This window comes from Desmodus rotundus, chromosome X (assembly GCF_022682495.2).
Source record: "Desmodus rotundus isolate HL8 chromosome X, HLdesRot8A.1, whole genome shotgun sequence".
Lineage (NCBI taxonomy): Eukaryota > Metazoa > Chordata > Mammalia > Chiroptera > Phyllostomidae > Desmodus > Desmodus rotundus.
In genome coordinates, this window is record NC_071400.1 from 96974579 (window position 1) to 96990482 (window position 15904).

At 38.4% G+C, this 15904-nt stretch overlaps 1 protein-coding gene across 5 annotated transcripts in view; it reads left to right on the forward strand.

Annotated features, from left to right (window-relative positions):
* The window catches only part of ARHGAP6 (Rho GTPase activating protein 6), a 441720-nt gene that overhangs the window by 292542 nt on the left and 133274 nt on the right, over window positions 1-15904 (forward strand). The window contains exon 1 of one of the 5 annotated variants that reach the window (XM_045203286.2): window positions 13116-13135. The exons of the other annotated variants lie outside the window; for them this stretch is intronic. The gene's annotated coding sequence lies outside the window, so the exon portion shown is untranslated. Of the gene's footprint in view, window positions 1-13115; window positions 13136-15904 lie in introns of those variants that run through there. 5 annotated transcript variants of the gene reach the window in all.

Genomic DNA, 15904 nt, shown 5'->3' on the forward strand with positions numbered 1-15904 from the left:
TGGAAATTTTCATAAGATCATAAGAAGTAGTATTTTACTGGATTTTAAAAATATGCATACCTAGGAAGCAGTCACTCCAGATTTGTCAGTCTGTTGTGATTAAATATGAAAATGTGTATACAACTTGAGAAAATTCACAGGAGTTCTGCATGAATATAAAATTTTGGACAGTTTTATAATATTTGCTACATCAGTTGATCAAACCAGTTGGTGGAAATGTGTGCTGTCAGTGCTTTTCACTGTGGGAATGGTGCTCCCCAGGACACTTTTGCCAATATCTGGAGACATTCTCAATGTCACGATTGGCAGTAGCTGAGTTGCTACTGGCATCTAGTGGGTGGAGACCAGGGATACTGCTAAACATCCTTTAATGCACAAGACCGCACCACCATCCCCCACCCCCACAACAAAGAATGACCTGACCCCAAATGTCAAGAATATTATGGTTGAGAAACTGTCTACTATAGATGATTAGCTAAAATATTTTTTTAATTCCCCAATAATTTCTTGAGATGTTTCACAGACCTCAGATGTTTTGCAACTCTAAAGCTGGCATCTGTGTTTTACTGAGTGTGCCAACTGCCTTACTCATGTATGTCACTTTGCATCACAGTGCAAAGAAAAAGTAATCTCTTAATGGGTTCTTTATCTCATTTTCCAGAATTCCTCCATAAAACTTTCTCACTAAGATATGGGCAGCTTTGATTTTAAGGTCAGTTTATATTAATAATGGGAGTAAAAAGTTTTACTCCGGTCCTATGACAAATGTTTTTGAATTTCTGATGCAAACTTGTTTTGATTAACTGCTTTGTGTTTTATGTATGCTTTTAAAATCTGCGTTTGAACAACGTGAAAAGTGCTGTAATGGCTCTAGCTAAACTGCATGTTTTGGTGTGATGGGCAGTTATAACTTCTTTTCATGCGTTTATTTTTAATAGGACTACATTTAATTTGAAAATGAGTGTGTGTGTTGTATCTGTTGAAGTTCTCAAGCTAAGATCTGGGAACCGACTGATTTTTAAAATGAATTCTTTTATTCATTCATTCACTTTATTGAGAAATTACTTGTGAGTAGCACTTATCTCACTACCTTATAAGTAAAATATTACATTTCTTTAGGAAAGATATTCATCTCAGAAAATGTTCACTTTTCCTGTCTTTTATGCTTTTACTTCAAAATACCATTTTGCAGCTAAATTTGTGCCTAATAGAACAGATGTTTAAACAAATTGGAATTACAGGCTGATTGTTGCATCAAAAAACTTTTACAGTCACCGCTTCTCCTATTACAATGCTTCCAGTAAATTCTCTTCATAGCACAATTTGTGATAACTTATCTTTTTATATTGGACATGTCTTTAAGCCAATCCCCCCCACTTATATTAATATACAGCCATAGATGTTAAAATGCAGATTTATTTATTGCTACAGTCTATGAGTTCCCTGTTTGATAACATATTTTTTTAGTGTCAGCTTTATTTCAATGTTTGCTGACTGTATCATTCATTCCATAGCTATTTGCTGAAATATTTGCAATTAAGGGCATTTTGAATGCTTAATGGGAACAAGGGGGTCTTATATATGAATTGGACTGATTTCATAAAGCCTGAAGGTGTGTGTGTGTGTGTGTTTGGGTGCGCGCATGCCCATCCGACTGTCTATCTATAGATACATTAAGGAGAAAAGAGATATTTTCTCTGAACTGACCAAAATGCACATCTTCCTTTTCTGCATTAGGGCACAAGTTCTTTTTTTTCTTCCTATTTTCCCATCTATTCTGTCTCATACCATAAAAGCCATTCATGATAGGTTGTAGGTGGCCATAATTTTTAATCATTTCATTAGTGAAACTCATCATTCTTAGGATTACTCCTTCTGTTGTCACACATTAACTCCTCACTCTAGACAGTCTTTGCTTCGACCTTATCTGTAAAAATTTGTCTTCCTTTTTAATGTCTGCATTTTGCTTTCTGAAGAAATAACCTCTATTTCTAAAATATTTCAACAAATGGAATATAGTTTTTCCCAACTGCACCAGCACAAAATGACCCTTTTTTCTCAATTTCTCTTTTTTTTCAATTGTTTATCCAATAAAATTACCAATTACATTTCCTTGGGTTCATGTCTTGTCTCCCAGTAATTGGTACCCGCTGAGGTCTGAGACATCACAGCCCATATTTTTTAACTTGACCCTGAGGAGATGCAGGCCTAGCTTTTATTTAGGTTAAGGTTGGCATTTGGGGAATTGTGTTCCCATTGCATGCTGCAAACATGTGCCAACACAGCCCTTAAATCAAACACTGTCAAACTAGCATGAGGAAGCATGCCGCAGAGCTGCCTCTGAGAAGCTTTGTTCTTTCAGCCACATCTTGAGTATGGCTAACATGGTTGACATCCAGCAAAGCCAAAATTTACTTGAAGGAATGTGGTTGGTTCAGTACTGTAGACAATGATTGTAGACCTGAAAAAAAAAGAAGTTAAGAGAATAACATCTGCTTTACCGTGTGATATTTTCCTCCAACTGTTTAGAGAGTTATAAATTGCTCAGTCAAGAGCTTGTTTACAAAAGCCTGGACAATTTAAAAATGAAGCTGCCTTTGAGTTGTCCCTGTTTCATCTCACTGTTTGGAAAGTAAATCTGAATCGTTAAGATGTAAATACATCAAGTTAAAAGCCAAAGTCAGTGAAAATCAAGTAAAAACAAGAAATGCACCACAGTTGAACTATTTTCCTGGGAGGAAGAAGATACATGGGAATAATTTTTATATCTTAAAATTTTTATTATTAAATTAACAGAAGAAAATTTGAAAGCACCATAATATCTGTTTTATGTAATATGTAGCACTGTGGCTTATAGTAGTGAGAGAAGATGATAAAAGTTGAAGTGTGTGGTGGTAACCACATGTTCAATGAAATACAGGTTGATAATGATATAAAGGTATAGATAGAAGTGTAGGCAACACTTCTCAGAGTGTAGTCTCCACACCAGCAACATCTGCATCACCTGTGAATATACTAGAAATGCAAATTCTTGGACTATGTTAGAGACATGCTGAATCAGGAACTCCGGGGAGTGGGTAGAGGAATCTGTGTTTTAACTAGCCCTCCAGGGAATTCCACTGTACATTCAAGTTTGAGAACCATTAATATATGGATGGATGGGTGAATGCACAGGTACAGTTACAGGTATGCATATAGGTAAAGGCATAGGAATCAGTATAAACACATATATGAACATAAACATGGATATAGACATAGATATAAATACATATGAGGTATGTACAGAAAAGTCCAGCCATTGTTAATATAACAAGAATGATTTGCCTGACATCAGTGTAACCTGGCAGCCAAGGAGACTGGACTGGAATGCACATGCATGAACAAAGATGACTTCACTGTACAGTGGGGGTGGCAGACGCCACTGAGTGAGCATGTGTACTGCGTGGCCATCACATTGTAAATGACTGAGTGAGTAGAGCAACCAATCTGCATCAAAATTTGCATTAAACTTGATCATTCCTCCACGGAAACAATTTGGATGACTCAGAAGGCCACAGCTATGGGCAACTGAGATTGGCAGCTTCATCATGACAGCGCGCTTATCCGTCACATCTTGTGCAGAGTTTTTTGGTGAAACATCAAATCACCCAGGTGACTCAGTCCCCTACAGCCCAGATTTCGTGCCCTAAAACTACTGGCTTTTCCCAAAACTGAAGTCACCTTTGAAAGGGAAGAGATTTCAGACCCTCCATGAGATTCAGGAAAATACAACATGGCAGGTGATGGTGATTGGGGGAACTGTGTGAGGTCCAAGGTGCTTACTGTGAAGGGGACTGAGGTGTCATTGTCCTGTGGACAATGTTTCTTGTACCTTGTATCTTCTTCCATAAATGTCCCTGTTTTTCATATTGTATGGTGGGTACCATATGGACAGACCTGGTATATGTGAGCATGTGTAAGTTTTAGCAATTTATTTAGACTCTTTGGGCCTCAGGTTTCTTATCCATAAAACATGAATAAAAATGATTAAAAAAATAAATATAGCTATTTGGCATTGCCATCACAGGATTTTAATTAAATGACTGGGTAAATCCAGTTCTTTTTCTATAAGCCTGCTTGGGGTTAATCTGTTGAATGTTTCTCCATTAGGTTCATATAGTGTTGGCTCTATCGTGTCTGTCACCTGAGTAGTTTCCTTCACTGCAAGAGCGGTTGCTCTTCTCTCCCCTTTGCCCTCTGTGAGGCTGCTTTCTGTCCTTGGATCTGCCAGTGAATGGTAACAGAGCACTGAAGCCAATGATATCCTAAGCCTTGGTCCATTTTTCAGAACTTATTTTGTGTTTGTGTTTTCTATTATATTTTTGTTTTTGAGCATGTATAACTTATTTTCAGCCAATAAGTCATATGAAGCACTATTTACAATGGGAATGAATTAGAAACAACTTAAATATCTGATAAAATAGACCTTCAATATACATTATAGAAGATTTCAAAATAATACGATGCTATTTAGGAAGAAAATCTCAATATACAAGAAAACTATTTGGGAGAATATTCACTAAGCCGTAATCAGTAATTGATTCTTATAGATTATTTTAATGTTATTTATTTTTCTTATTTCTGTACTTCTGATTTTTTAGTTATAAGCTTCCATTGGTTTTGTAAGCAAAGAAAATACAAAATGATACTATACAAACAATAAAAATAATAAAAGAAATAGACTATATTTTTTACCTTCTCCCCTCCCCACTATACCCTGAATTTAGCAGTCTGCCAATTGTGCTAGCTCTATTTGTTCATCACTTTTCACATTAAAAAAATATGTATACTGCTGGACGGTAAACTTGAATAACAAGTCTGCCCACAGAAATGACAGGAAGTCCACTGCAAGTAGATAACTGATTTAGTCATTAAACCCATGCAGAATTCCTTCTTAGGGGGAAGTGACTATTTAAGTGTATGTGGTCATAAGAAAACGTCTGTCTCCCTTTGCTTTTTACGAAAGATCTATGGTGACTTGTCATTCTCAGGAAGTGTTTTGAAGCGGATAATATCTTTTCCTGATATTTGGAGTCACATGGCTTAATACTCTTTTGAAAGCCTTTCTTTTAAAGTAAACATAGACATTCGTTTTAGCTTAATTCTCCTTCCTTTAAATCCCTTCCTGCCTTAAAATTCTACAATTCCATAAAGATTGTGAATAATCAGCATTTAACAAATGGAAAGATAAGCCATTTTAGTTCTGTCCTACATGCAAAAGGAAACCCCAAAAAGTCCTGCCCTAAGCTGTAGGATGCCCTGGAATAAAACAATGTGCTTTAATACCCCTGATAAAACCCACTTAGACCAGCTTAAATAATTAGAAATTTTAGAGGCTCACGTCACCAAAAATTCACAGGTATGGTGTGTTTCATCCATTGACTGTGGATCTTTCTCCTGTAATTCTCCTGACTTTATTTTCCTCTAAGCGTCTCTAAGCTAGTATTGAGAGAAACTGGCAGTTTGGGGATAAATCTGACCATGCTTATAGCAGCGGTTCCCAACTTGGGGTTATTGCCACCCTTGGGGACATCTGGCAATGTCTGGAGACATTTTTGGTTGTCACAACTGCAGAGGTACTACTGTCATGTGGTGAGTTGAGGCCAGAATTGCTGCTAAAGATCTGGCAATGCACAAGACAGCCCCACAACAGATAATGACTCAACCCAATGTATCAATAGTAGTGAGGTTGAGAAACCCTGGCATACAGGAAGAAAGGTTTTCTTTTTCTGTATCTCTTGCTTATGCTCCACAAAACATTTTGCAGAAGCCTCCAGCCATCTTTCCCTCATGTGTCTCTGGCTGTAAGAAAGAATGATGGCTTTTGATCTGGTTTTTAGGATCAATCATGGCCAGGAAGGGTGGAATTACCAAGATCAGTTCACTCAATCCCAAAATGCATGGGAATGACCACTTTATACACTGTTCCTGTGAACAATAAATGTACTTCATGTAACGGTACTATTTTTTTATGGGCAAGAAAGAATAATTCAGGCATCAGTAAGAATCCTGTGAAGCAATTCAAGTCCTCACTGTGGGATTTGGAGAAGCTTTTCTACACCTGTACTTTTTTTCCTGGTTAATCTGTATTATTAATACCTTTCTAGAAAAAGATATGACTCATTGACAATATGAAGATTTTCTCAAGGTAAATTATCTTCGATGAGAAAAAAATGACTATTTTGGGGAGGATTTTATAGAACCGGTCTCTGCTGAGCCTGTTTGCTAGGTACAATCCTAGATAATGCATAATTATCAATTAGTATATGTATTAATAGCACCTACTTTGACTCATCAGAAAGTTCTTGTTTGGATCAAGCATGGGGTTACCCTGCTGGTGAGTTGAATAAGATGAAGACTGAGGATTGATCAGAGGATTTAGTAATGTAAAGGTCACTGATAACCTCAGTAAGAGCAGTGTTGATGGATGGTGGGAATAAAAGCCTGATTGAACAGGGTTCCAGAAAGACTGGAAGGAAAGGAAACGGAAGGCAGGGTTCATGGACAGGGATGTAGGTTATTACTTCACTTCTTTACTTGATATCGTAAACATGGCTCAATGTTTCATTGTTGTTTTGGTTTTGTTTTTAACTTAAGCTCTTCTGTCATATTCTAGAACTTAGGTATCTTTTCTTAAAAGAGAAAGAATAGCCGCCTTTGCTTTCAGGCAATCCAGGAAGCCTTTTCCTGACTTCAATTTCAATTTTCTTAACATTATCCACTATCTAAGGTATCCAGTCTGCAGCCCGCAGGCCCCATGCAGCCCAGGATGGCTATGCATGTGGCCCAACACAAAATCGTAAATTTACATAAATCCTTTTTTTTTGCTCATCAGTTTTTGTTAGTATTTGTATATTTAATGTGTGGCCCGAGACAACTCTTCTTCCTCCAGTGTGGCCCAGAGATGCTAAAAGGTTGGATACCCAAAACATAGTCAAGTGATGGGATATGGCATTGACCTTGCTAATGTTACTGTGTGGCCAAATGGTTCATCCTTCCCCACCAAAGTGAGGAATGCCTGTCCCTTTACTCCCATGGTACATGCAGACAAAAGGTAGTTACCAAAGATGATTTATTTGACCAAAAAGGTATTGATATGTTGCATTTCTGAAGACTTAGTGAGCTTAACATCAATTAATACAGCATGTTTTTTATTTATGGGAAACATTATCTTAGATTTCTCAGAATTAAACTACAGATTTAAGAGCAGACACTGGATATCAGTTGTTTATTCTTCTAAAACAATAGCCATGTCTAGATAAAAAGAAAAATTGCTTTAAAATTTTATTTGCATGAATTTCCCGGCGACTTTTAAAATGCAGATCCCTGGGCCCCAGAAGTTTTATTGTGGTCAGTTCAGGACTGTACTGCAGCTGGTCCATTGCATCCATTATACACATCACAGGACTTAGGAACCGCAAGCTTGCCAGGAGCCCGCACAAATGTCTGCAAGCTGAAAAGGAAATTATTGGCTTCCAATGTAATTATGTCAATGCTACCTATATATCTAAAACGTAGTATGTATCAATTTCCTTGTCAGTAAATATTTTTAACAATCTTATCACATGTGAAAGCAATTTATAATGTACATTTTTCTCTCTTAGCAAGTATTCCTAAAAATGTACAGCAATTACTCAAAAAGCACAGCCAGACAAGAATTCTGTGAGTAATTTCATTGGTAAATCATGCCAGAATCACAATTATAAAGATTCCTTAGAAAACTCAAAGGTACATGCTTAAAGTCACACAGAGTCCTAGGATTCTATGCTAAATTGCATCCCCAGGGGATTCTGATTCTGACCCTGCAGTCTCACTTGGAGAATCTAAAGTCCAGATGACTGTTTCGTATCACAAAAGTGTACTTGTCATATAATCACTTATCAAATTTTCTCAGCGTCTACTATGCACAAGGCATGATGCTAGATAGTAAACCTATAGTCGTAAATAATATTTATCATTGTGAAGCTTCCAGACCAGTGGGAAAGACAGTAAGTAGACAAATGGACAAGCATATGGAAACAATTACAGGTTGAGATACGTGCTGAGAAGAAAATCGACAGGGTGGCTGAGTTTGAGAAGCCAGGGAACAGTGACTTCAAATTGGGGAGGTAAGGGAAGTCTTTTCTGAGGGAGTGGGATTCCAGATAAAGAAGGAGGAGCCAGCCATGCGAAAATGCCTAGAAAGAGCATTTCAGGGGCCAGCATAGGCAGAAACCCCTGTGCAGGACCAAGCTTGCCTTAATCATGAGTGTCAGGAGAACAAGAGGAAAGGGAAAGGCATGAGAAAGGAGACTGAGGAAGTAGGTCCAGACTCTTGGCACAGGGAAGTCCAAAGCAGATGGATTTTATTCTGTGTGCAATGGAAGTGAATTGACAGTTTTTACTTGCTCGTTTGTTCTTTTAAGCTTGCATATGACATGGTGCTTTGTAGAGAAATTGAATACTCAGCTCTGGAGTCAGACTACTCGAGTATGAATTCTGGATTTGCTTCTTAGAGTCAAAGTGATCTTAGATATGCTTGATTCCTCTCCTGTAAAATAGAAGTAATAACAGTACCTACCTCATCAGTTTGTTTAGTAAATTTAACAAATACATGATATGCACTATATTCAGCTTAGTAATGAAAATTGGTGTTTAAGAAGATCATTTTGGTTGCCTCCACGGACAGGTAATTGGTCAAGGGCAAGAGTGGATATGGTTGGTTTGTTTAAAAGGCTGTTAAATTTCTTCAGGATAAATATGATGGAGGCTGGAGGTGCGATGATAAAAGTATAGTTGGAGAGGAGGGTTTGGATTCCTGATTTATTTCGGTGGCAGAGTTGACAGAATTTGGGAACGAATTAAGTGTGGGACATGAAGTGAAGAGAAAAATAATGCAAAACGATTTGGTTTTTGGCTCAACTAATTGCGTGCATGAAAATCATCATCTTAATCATCATCAGTCGTCATCAATATTATCATCAACAACATTTATTGAGCAGGTGTGCATACCAGGCACTGAGATAAATGCTTATAAAAACCTCTTAAAATGTAGGAGGCTTAGGTACAAAGACATTTGCCAGGAGGAAAAGCCAAGAGTTCAAGATTGGATAAGTGAAGTCTGAGATGACCCTGAGATACCAGACCGAAGGGTCAAGAAGGCGGTTGAATAGCCAACTCTGTGAAACTCAGAGGTGACTGGTTTGGAGATAGTGTTCCAAAGTCATGAACTTTGCAGCGGAACTCACCACGGTGTTCTTTCATGTAATGATTTGGGCCGTTACAATCATGATTTATTTCTTTTGGCCTAATCCTTTTTTTTCATTTCAAGACCTGCTTCCTAACAACCTTCGTGCCAATTGAATTTTCAGTCAATTCTCCATAAAGTATTGCATTAACATTTCTAACTCGGAAACAGGACTCTGCCGAACTCAACTTGCCTGATTTCAAGTTCACGTTCTCGGTGAAACAATTCCTAATTAAAACTCAAAGAAAGTTTAGTTCAAGCTATGGTCTCAAATCAACAGAATTTTATTAATTCATATTGGTATAGAAAATCATTTATTTATAGTGTTTAAACTGACATTTGAACAGTTTTTCCAATCCCACACAGTTAATGGCATAAGGTCTTGAGAAAGCATGAAACTTTTTTTTATCAGCCTCATATTTGGTTGAGCTTGCCAAATACAGTTCATGTTCCATAGAAATTCACAAACCTGAGCCGTGGCCAAATTTTCAGAGTCGCTGAATGTAAGCCAGTGAATAAAATTGTTAAACCCTTTGATTTCCCCCCGCTTTTTTTCCCTTAAAAAGTAACACAGCATGTTCCTCTGAGTTTTGTTATTTGACTTCTATTACCCACAGCACCGAAGTGTGTTTGAGAAGAAGCCCGTGCGGACCTTCCAGCACAGAATGACCACAGGCAGGGTCTTTTGAGAGCATTCATTTGCTTCCTTGCCTATCCTTAGATGGGAAAGGCTGCTCCTTCATAATTCCACCAACGTCCTTCAGTTCTCCTGAGTAAAGTGCCGACTTTAAAAATGAAAAATTGTAAGGACTGTTAAAGGTTGTAATTTTTAAGACAAATCCAAAATAAGCAAAAATTATACGATGGTCCAAAGTGTGACAAATGCCAGACACTGGGCATCGCATCTAGTTGGGACCACTAGTAAACCTTTCTCTTAAGACTTTAGTCCTAATAGCAGAATACACTGATTCAAACAAAACATTGAACATGGGGCAGGATGGAGCTAGTTATCGTTAAGAAAATAATGTTCATGAGCATTTGTCCACTGCGGCCAAACATAGTTTGGAAAGATGAAGAATATGAAAACAAATAATAATAATGAATATTAATAACTAAAATATGTGGTCCTGAAATAGATCACTTTGTAAAGTATATGATTGTATAACCACTATGTTCTACAACTGAAGCTAATACAAAATAATGCTGAAGGTAAACTGTAATTGACAATAAAATTTAAATTAAAATATGTCAGTAACCCTAATATAATTCTCTTACTGGATGAAAAAGTTATATAAGAATGTTGAGTTCTTTAATCCAATGACCACAGCACTTTCTCTTCATTGAATTGCTTCCTTCATTGGCATCATCTCCTAATTTTATTTTTATTTATAATAGTAAAAATGCAGAATAGCCCCTATAGACAACACCCTTATTTTTAAAATGCTAAACAAAAAAAATAAATCTTTTCCTTTCAAAGTAATGTTAAAAGTAACAATTAACTACTGAATTTCAGCCATGAGAAATCACTGGGCAGTGAGGGCCCATTGTACTTAAGTCACGTATAATTTATTTGGAGACTCTGGCCACATGGGATACAACTCTAAGTTTGAAATGGGAACCATGGATGTGCTGGGAAGGGAGTTAGCAAAGATGTCAGGGAGGAATGAGCTAAACCACGAAGCAAGAGAAGAATTCTTGCCACCAGAATTCTAGAGATGAGGTTGAGGGGAAGGGTCCTGATGTGCTGGGGGCGAGGTCCATGCCCGCTGGAAGCCCTCTCGCACCATGGCCCCTGCCAAACCACACAGGTGAGTCTACAGGAGTAATGGTTACCTCAGAAGAGCCCTGTGTGGTTGAGGAAGGGTTGTGCAAGGAAATAGAGCTAACATTTCACTTTTAATATAATATATGTTGTATGTATTCACATACCATTGATATGTAATTCACATACCATTCAGTTCACTCATTTAAGGTGTGTAATTTAATGGTATATTCAGAGTTGTACAATCATCACCAGTTTTAGAACTGTTTTATCACCCCCAAAGAAACCCTATCCCTCCTACTAATTACTGCCTCAGTCTCCCTAGCCTCTGGCAACCACTGATCTATTTTCTGTGTCTATGGCTTTGCCTGTCCTGAACATTCCATATAAATGGAATCATATTGTACGATGTGTGGTCTTTTGTGTCAGGCTTCTTTCACTTAGCTTGATGTTTTCAAAGTTCATCCATGTTGTGACATGAATCAGTACTTCATTACCTTTTAGAGGTGACTAATGTTTCATTGTGCGGATATGCTACATTTTATTTACCCACTCATCAGTTGAATAATGCTGCTGTGAACAATTTTGTGTACAGGCTTCTGTGTGGACATACGAGGTTTGTCCAGAAGGGATCCAGCCACGTAGTATGAAAAATAGAGACATTTATTGAAGAAGATACAAGATACAAGAAACATTGTCCATAGGACAATGACACCTCAGTCCCCATCAGAGCAGGCACCTTGGGACCTCACACAGTTCTCCCAATCACCACCAGCTGCCCCATTGTGTTTTCCTGAATCTCACAGATGGTCTGAAATCTCCTCCCTTTCAAAGGTGATTTTGCTTTTGGGAAAAGCCAGAAGTCACAGGGTGCCAAATCTGGGATGTAGGGGGGCTGAGTCACCTGGGTGATCTGCAAGAGATGTAATGCATGAGCAGGCACATTGTCATGATGAAGCTGCCAATCACCAGTTGCCCATAGCTGCGGCCTTCTGAGTCATCCAAATTGTTTCTGTGGAGGAATGTTCAAGCTTAATGCAAAATTTGATGCGGATTCATTGCTCTACCCGCTCAGTCATTTTCAATGTGACGGCCACACAGTACACATGCTCACTCAATGGCATCTACCACCCCCACTGACTAGTAGAGTGAAGTCATCTCTGTTCACACATGTGCATTCCAGTCCCCTCTCCTTGGCAGCCAGATTACACCGATGTCGGGCAAATTGTCCTTGTTGTGTTAACAATGGCTGGACTTTTTCCAGACAGACATCATCAATTTTCAGTTCTCTTGAATATATAATTGGACATGGAATTGCTGGGTCATATGGGAACTCTATACTTAACATTTTGAGAAACTGCCAAACTTTTTTCCAGTGCAGTTTACCTTCTCACCAGCAATGTATGGGAGTCGCGGTTTGTCTACATCCTCGCCCACATTTCTTTTTCCCCTCCTATATTAGGTGTGAGGTGTTATCTCATTGTGGTTTTGATTTGCATTTTTCTGATGGCTAGTGATGTTCAGCATCTTTTCATGTTTCTCGGTTATTTGAATGTTTTCTTCAGATAACTGTTTATTCAGAACCTTTGCACATTTTAAAATCAAGTTATTTGTCTTTTTATTATTGACTAGTAAGAGTTTGTTATATATTCTTGATATAAGTCCCTTAACAGATATGTGAGTTAGCATTTCATTTAACTGATTTGTTCTGTCCAGCATTCATATTGCATCTCTACCATTTACTGTGAACTGACATAAGTCTATGTAACCATTTATATCAACTTTGTGAGTTGCAGACTTTCCCCCTTAGCAAGTGCTCCGTGCCTCTCAGCCTTGTGTGCCCAAGGAGGCCTTTTAGAGCTGAGAGCTCCCCAGGGTATGTGACTCAGAGGATCACAGTGACCCAGGCCTTCTCCCTCCCAGGGCCTCTAGCCACGCATTCCAGCTGGGGAGCCTGCTTGCCTGGCTCCTCTAGCTCTTAGAGCAGTATCCTTTTCTCCAGTGTCCTTCTTCGTTCCCACACTGGACAGGGGTGCTGAGTGGGGAGGATGGGGGGTCAGTTTTGTCTGGAGCTGCTGCTACTGCTGAGGTGTAAAGACCCTGGAGAGGTAAGAACATGTGGTGTGTGCATTTCAGGCTCTGCTTTGTGCTTGAAGCAAGACAGGACCCAAGGTGGGAGGATGTGAAAGACTTCATAGGGGAATAATTCTGGAGCAGCATCTCAGGAAGGTAGACACAAGCAGGAAAGAATAAGAGAAGTAATAGCTTTGGAGGGATTCACTCCACTTGTTTTAGCACTTGAGTCTTTTTCAACTTCAAAGTTCAGATGGTTCAAATGACACTTAAGATGTCTCTGCCTGTTGCTTTAGGAGAAGGTTCAGAGCCTTTGAGCCAGGCTGACTGGAATGTTACATATCATTGCCAAGAGACTCATATTTTTACTGAAAGTTCAGAGAAAATCTCAGTAAGGACCCACTATTTCTTCTGCACCTTTCCTTTTGGCTATTTTCTCAGTATTTTAAAATCAATGGAATTTGACTTTAATGATGTATAGTGGCTTATAATGTTACTGTCGCATAGGTCTTAGTGGCCTTCTAGTGCAATGTTTTACTATGACAGATAAAGAAACTGAGGGGGAGAGTGGATCAGGTTATGGAAGGGTCACCTGGCTAGTCCATGACAAGACTGAGACTAAACATCATTGCTTTTGAGCCTCTCTTCGGGTCTGGATCATTGGGTACTGTAATGACGGGCATTTGAGACAGGGGCAAACATTGCCCTTCCCCTCGATACAGTGAAGCATCAGGGTTCTATGACATCTACAGGTAGTGTGGGCACTGATGTGAAACCACAAACTGTGGTTTTGACTCTTCCCTTGTGGCCATCCCATGAAGCAAAGACAGATGGTCGGCTCAGAAAACCAGAGAGCCTCGGTTTTCCTGCGTGCAGCTTGTGGTACAACCCTTATTTTTTTTTTATTATTCCAGTTTTTTTCTGATTTCATAGAAAGAACCTTAAAATACATCTTTTCTTATTCATTTAGAATATTAGCAAAGTATTCACGGTGCTTAGATATTTGCTGGTTTCATATAACTACAAGTAAAAGTGTCTTCGACTCTTTCCTAAAGGAACTGAGAGTATCATGTTAAATATTAGTTTATTTGGTGAATAATTTTTAACTTTAACAGGTGGAATCACAAGGTTTCCTACAGATCGGCGATCTATTACCTTGAACTATGGGACAGGCCACTTCAATTCATTTGCAGATTTCTCCCTCTCTCCGTCATATGCGTGTGCCACTACCGTATGTGTAAAATAATTGACATAAATACTATTTAATTTGGTGAAAATCAGTTTGATTTTGGAGCAAATTTACTGCTTATATCACCATCATTTACAATCTGTTGAAAGATTTCATTTTGAAGGAGGACAAAGACTTAATATTGTGATTCTTATGACTTACACTAATAAAATAAGTCAACTATAAAGTAAGTCAACTCACCAGGTCCATCCACGCTGTTTCAAATTCAATAAAAATGTAAAAAAGATAATTAAACGAGTCAACTCAGATTGCAGTAATAGCAGTTTCCTGGATACCTATGACTGGTAACCAAGAACAGTTCTACCTACCTGAGGAAAATGAGCCACACAGGCGGTAAAATCCCCCTCTATTTCCCAGCTGTCTTTTAAAATCCTGCTGATAGGAATTGCATATGTTAGAAATGTTCAGTAAGTACTTAAGAAAGCTATGACTGTCTTTAAAAAGAAATATTTTCGAAATTTTGAAGTTGTTCTCTTGTGGCTATTTCCAAATTAATATAAAATCATCGTGGAACCCAGGTTGAGCCCAAGTTAATTATCACAGAGCAAAAATGGCATTTTGTAAACCTTCTGAGCCTGAATTTACTATTGCACGCAGCTGTACACGTTTGCAAACTTTTTTCCCAGACAGTTTGAACTGCCACCTTGATAGGTAACATTTGTAGAAGCTACACTGCAGGAAGCTATTGAGATATTTGAAACTTTTAATATACAGGGTCCAGCAGAAGTAACATCTGCTTGAATGTGGTTGGTAGGGTAATAATATGGGTGTAATAATTTATAGTTTTCATTTTAACAATTCACCTAAAATGTCATGTGGCGTGCTTGAGTGTGATATTATTATGTTACAGAATGACATGCTTATGATTTTATAATAAAAGATTTTGTAATAAAAAGGGGGTGTTATTTGTGCTGGACCCGGTATTTGAATCTGGAGATCAAATGCCAGGTAGAGAGAGTATACCGGCCAATTAGTTCTGATTCAATGTCATGCTAAGAATTTATCAGCAGCCTTCCTATTCTAGTCATTCTAGTGAGCTTGATGATGTCACTGGAAATGGCTTTTCCATATGTGTTGAATATGCGTTCAGTGGGCTACCTGGGAAAGAAGATTATAGAAGGCCAAGGCCTGGATATTCTAACAACTCATCATTAGTTCCCACTGTAGCTTTCTCTGACTGAACAAATGAGAGAAAGACAGCACTTTGCAGTTCCTATGAGGGCTTGGACTTACATTTATTTGTTTTTAGTCCATCTTTTGGAACCAAGGAAGGAGTGAGTGTTATTCGTGGTCAGATTCACGCCCAAGGCTGAATGGCTCTGCTGCCCTAGTGTGTGGTTATACTTGCCCATGTTTGCAGAGGTTCCCAAGGATCTGTGGTGGTTTATCATAACTGCAGAGGAGTTACTGGGTTGGGGCTTCTCCAGGAGTTTTTATTTTATACTTAGCTCTTTAGCTCATCCTTGGGAGGTCAAATGGGCTGGAAAAATTAAGTGACAAAAAAGAGACCAGTTTTCATGACTCTGATCAAGTCGAATTCATATTTGCTGTTAAA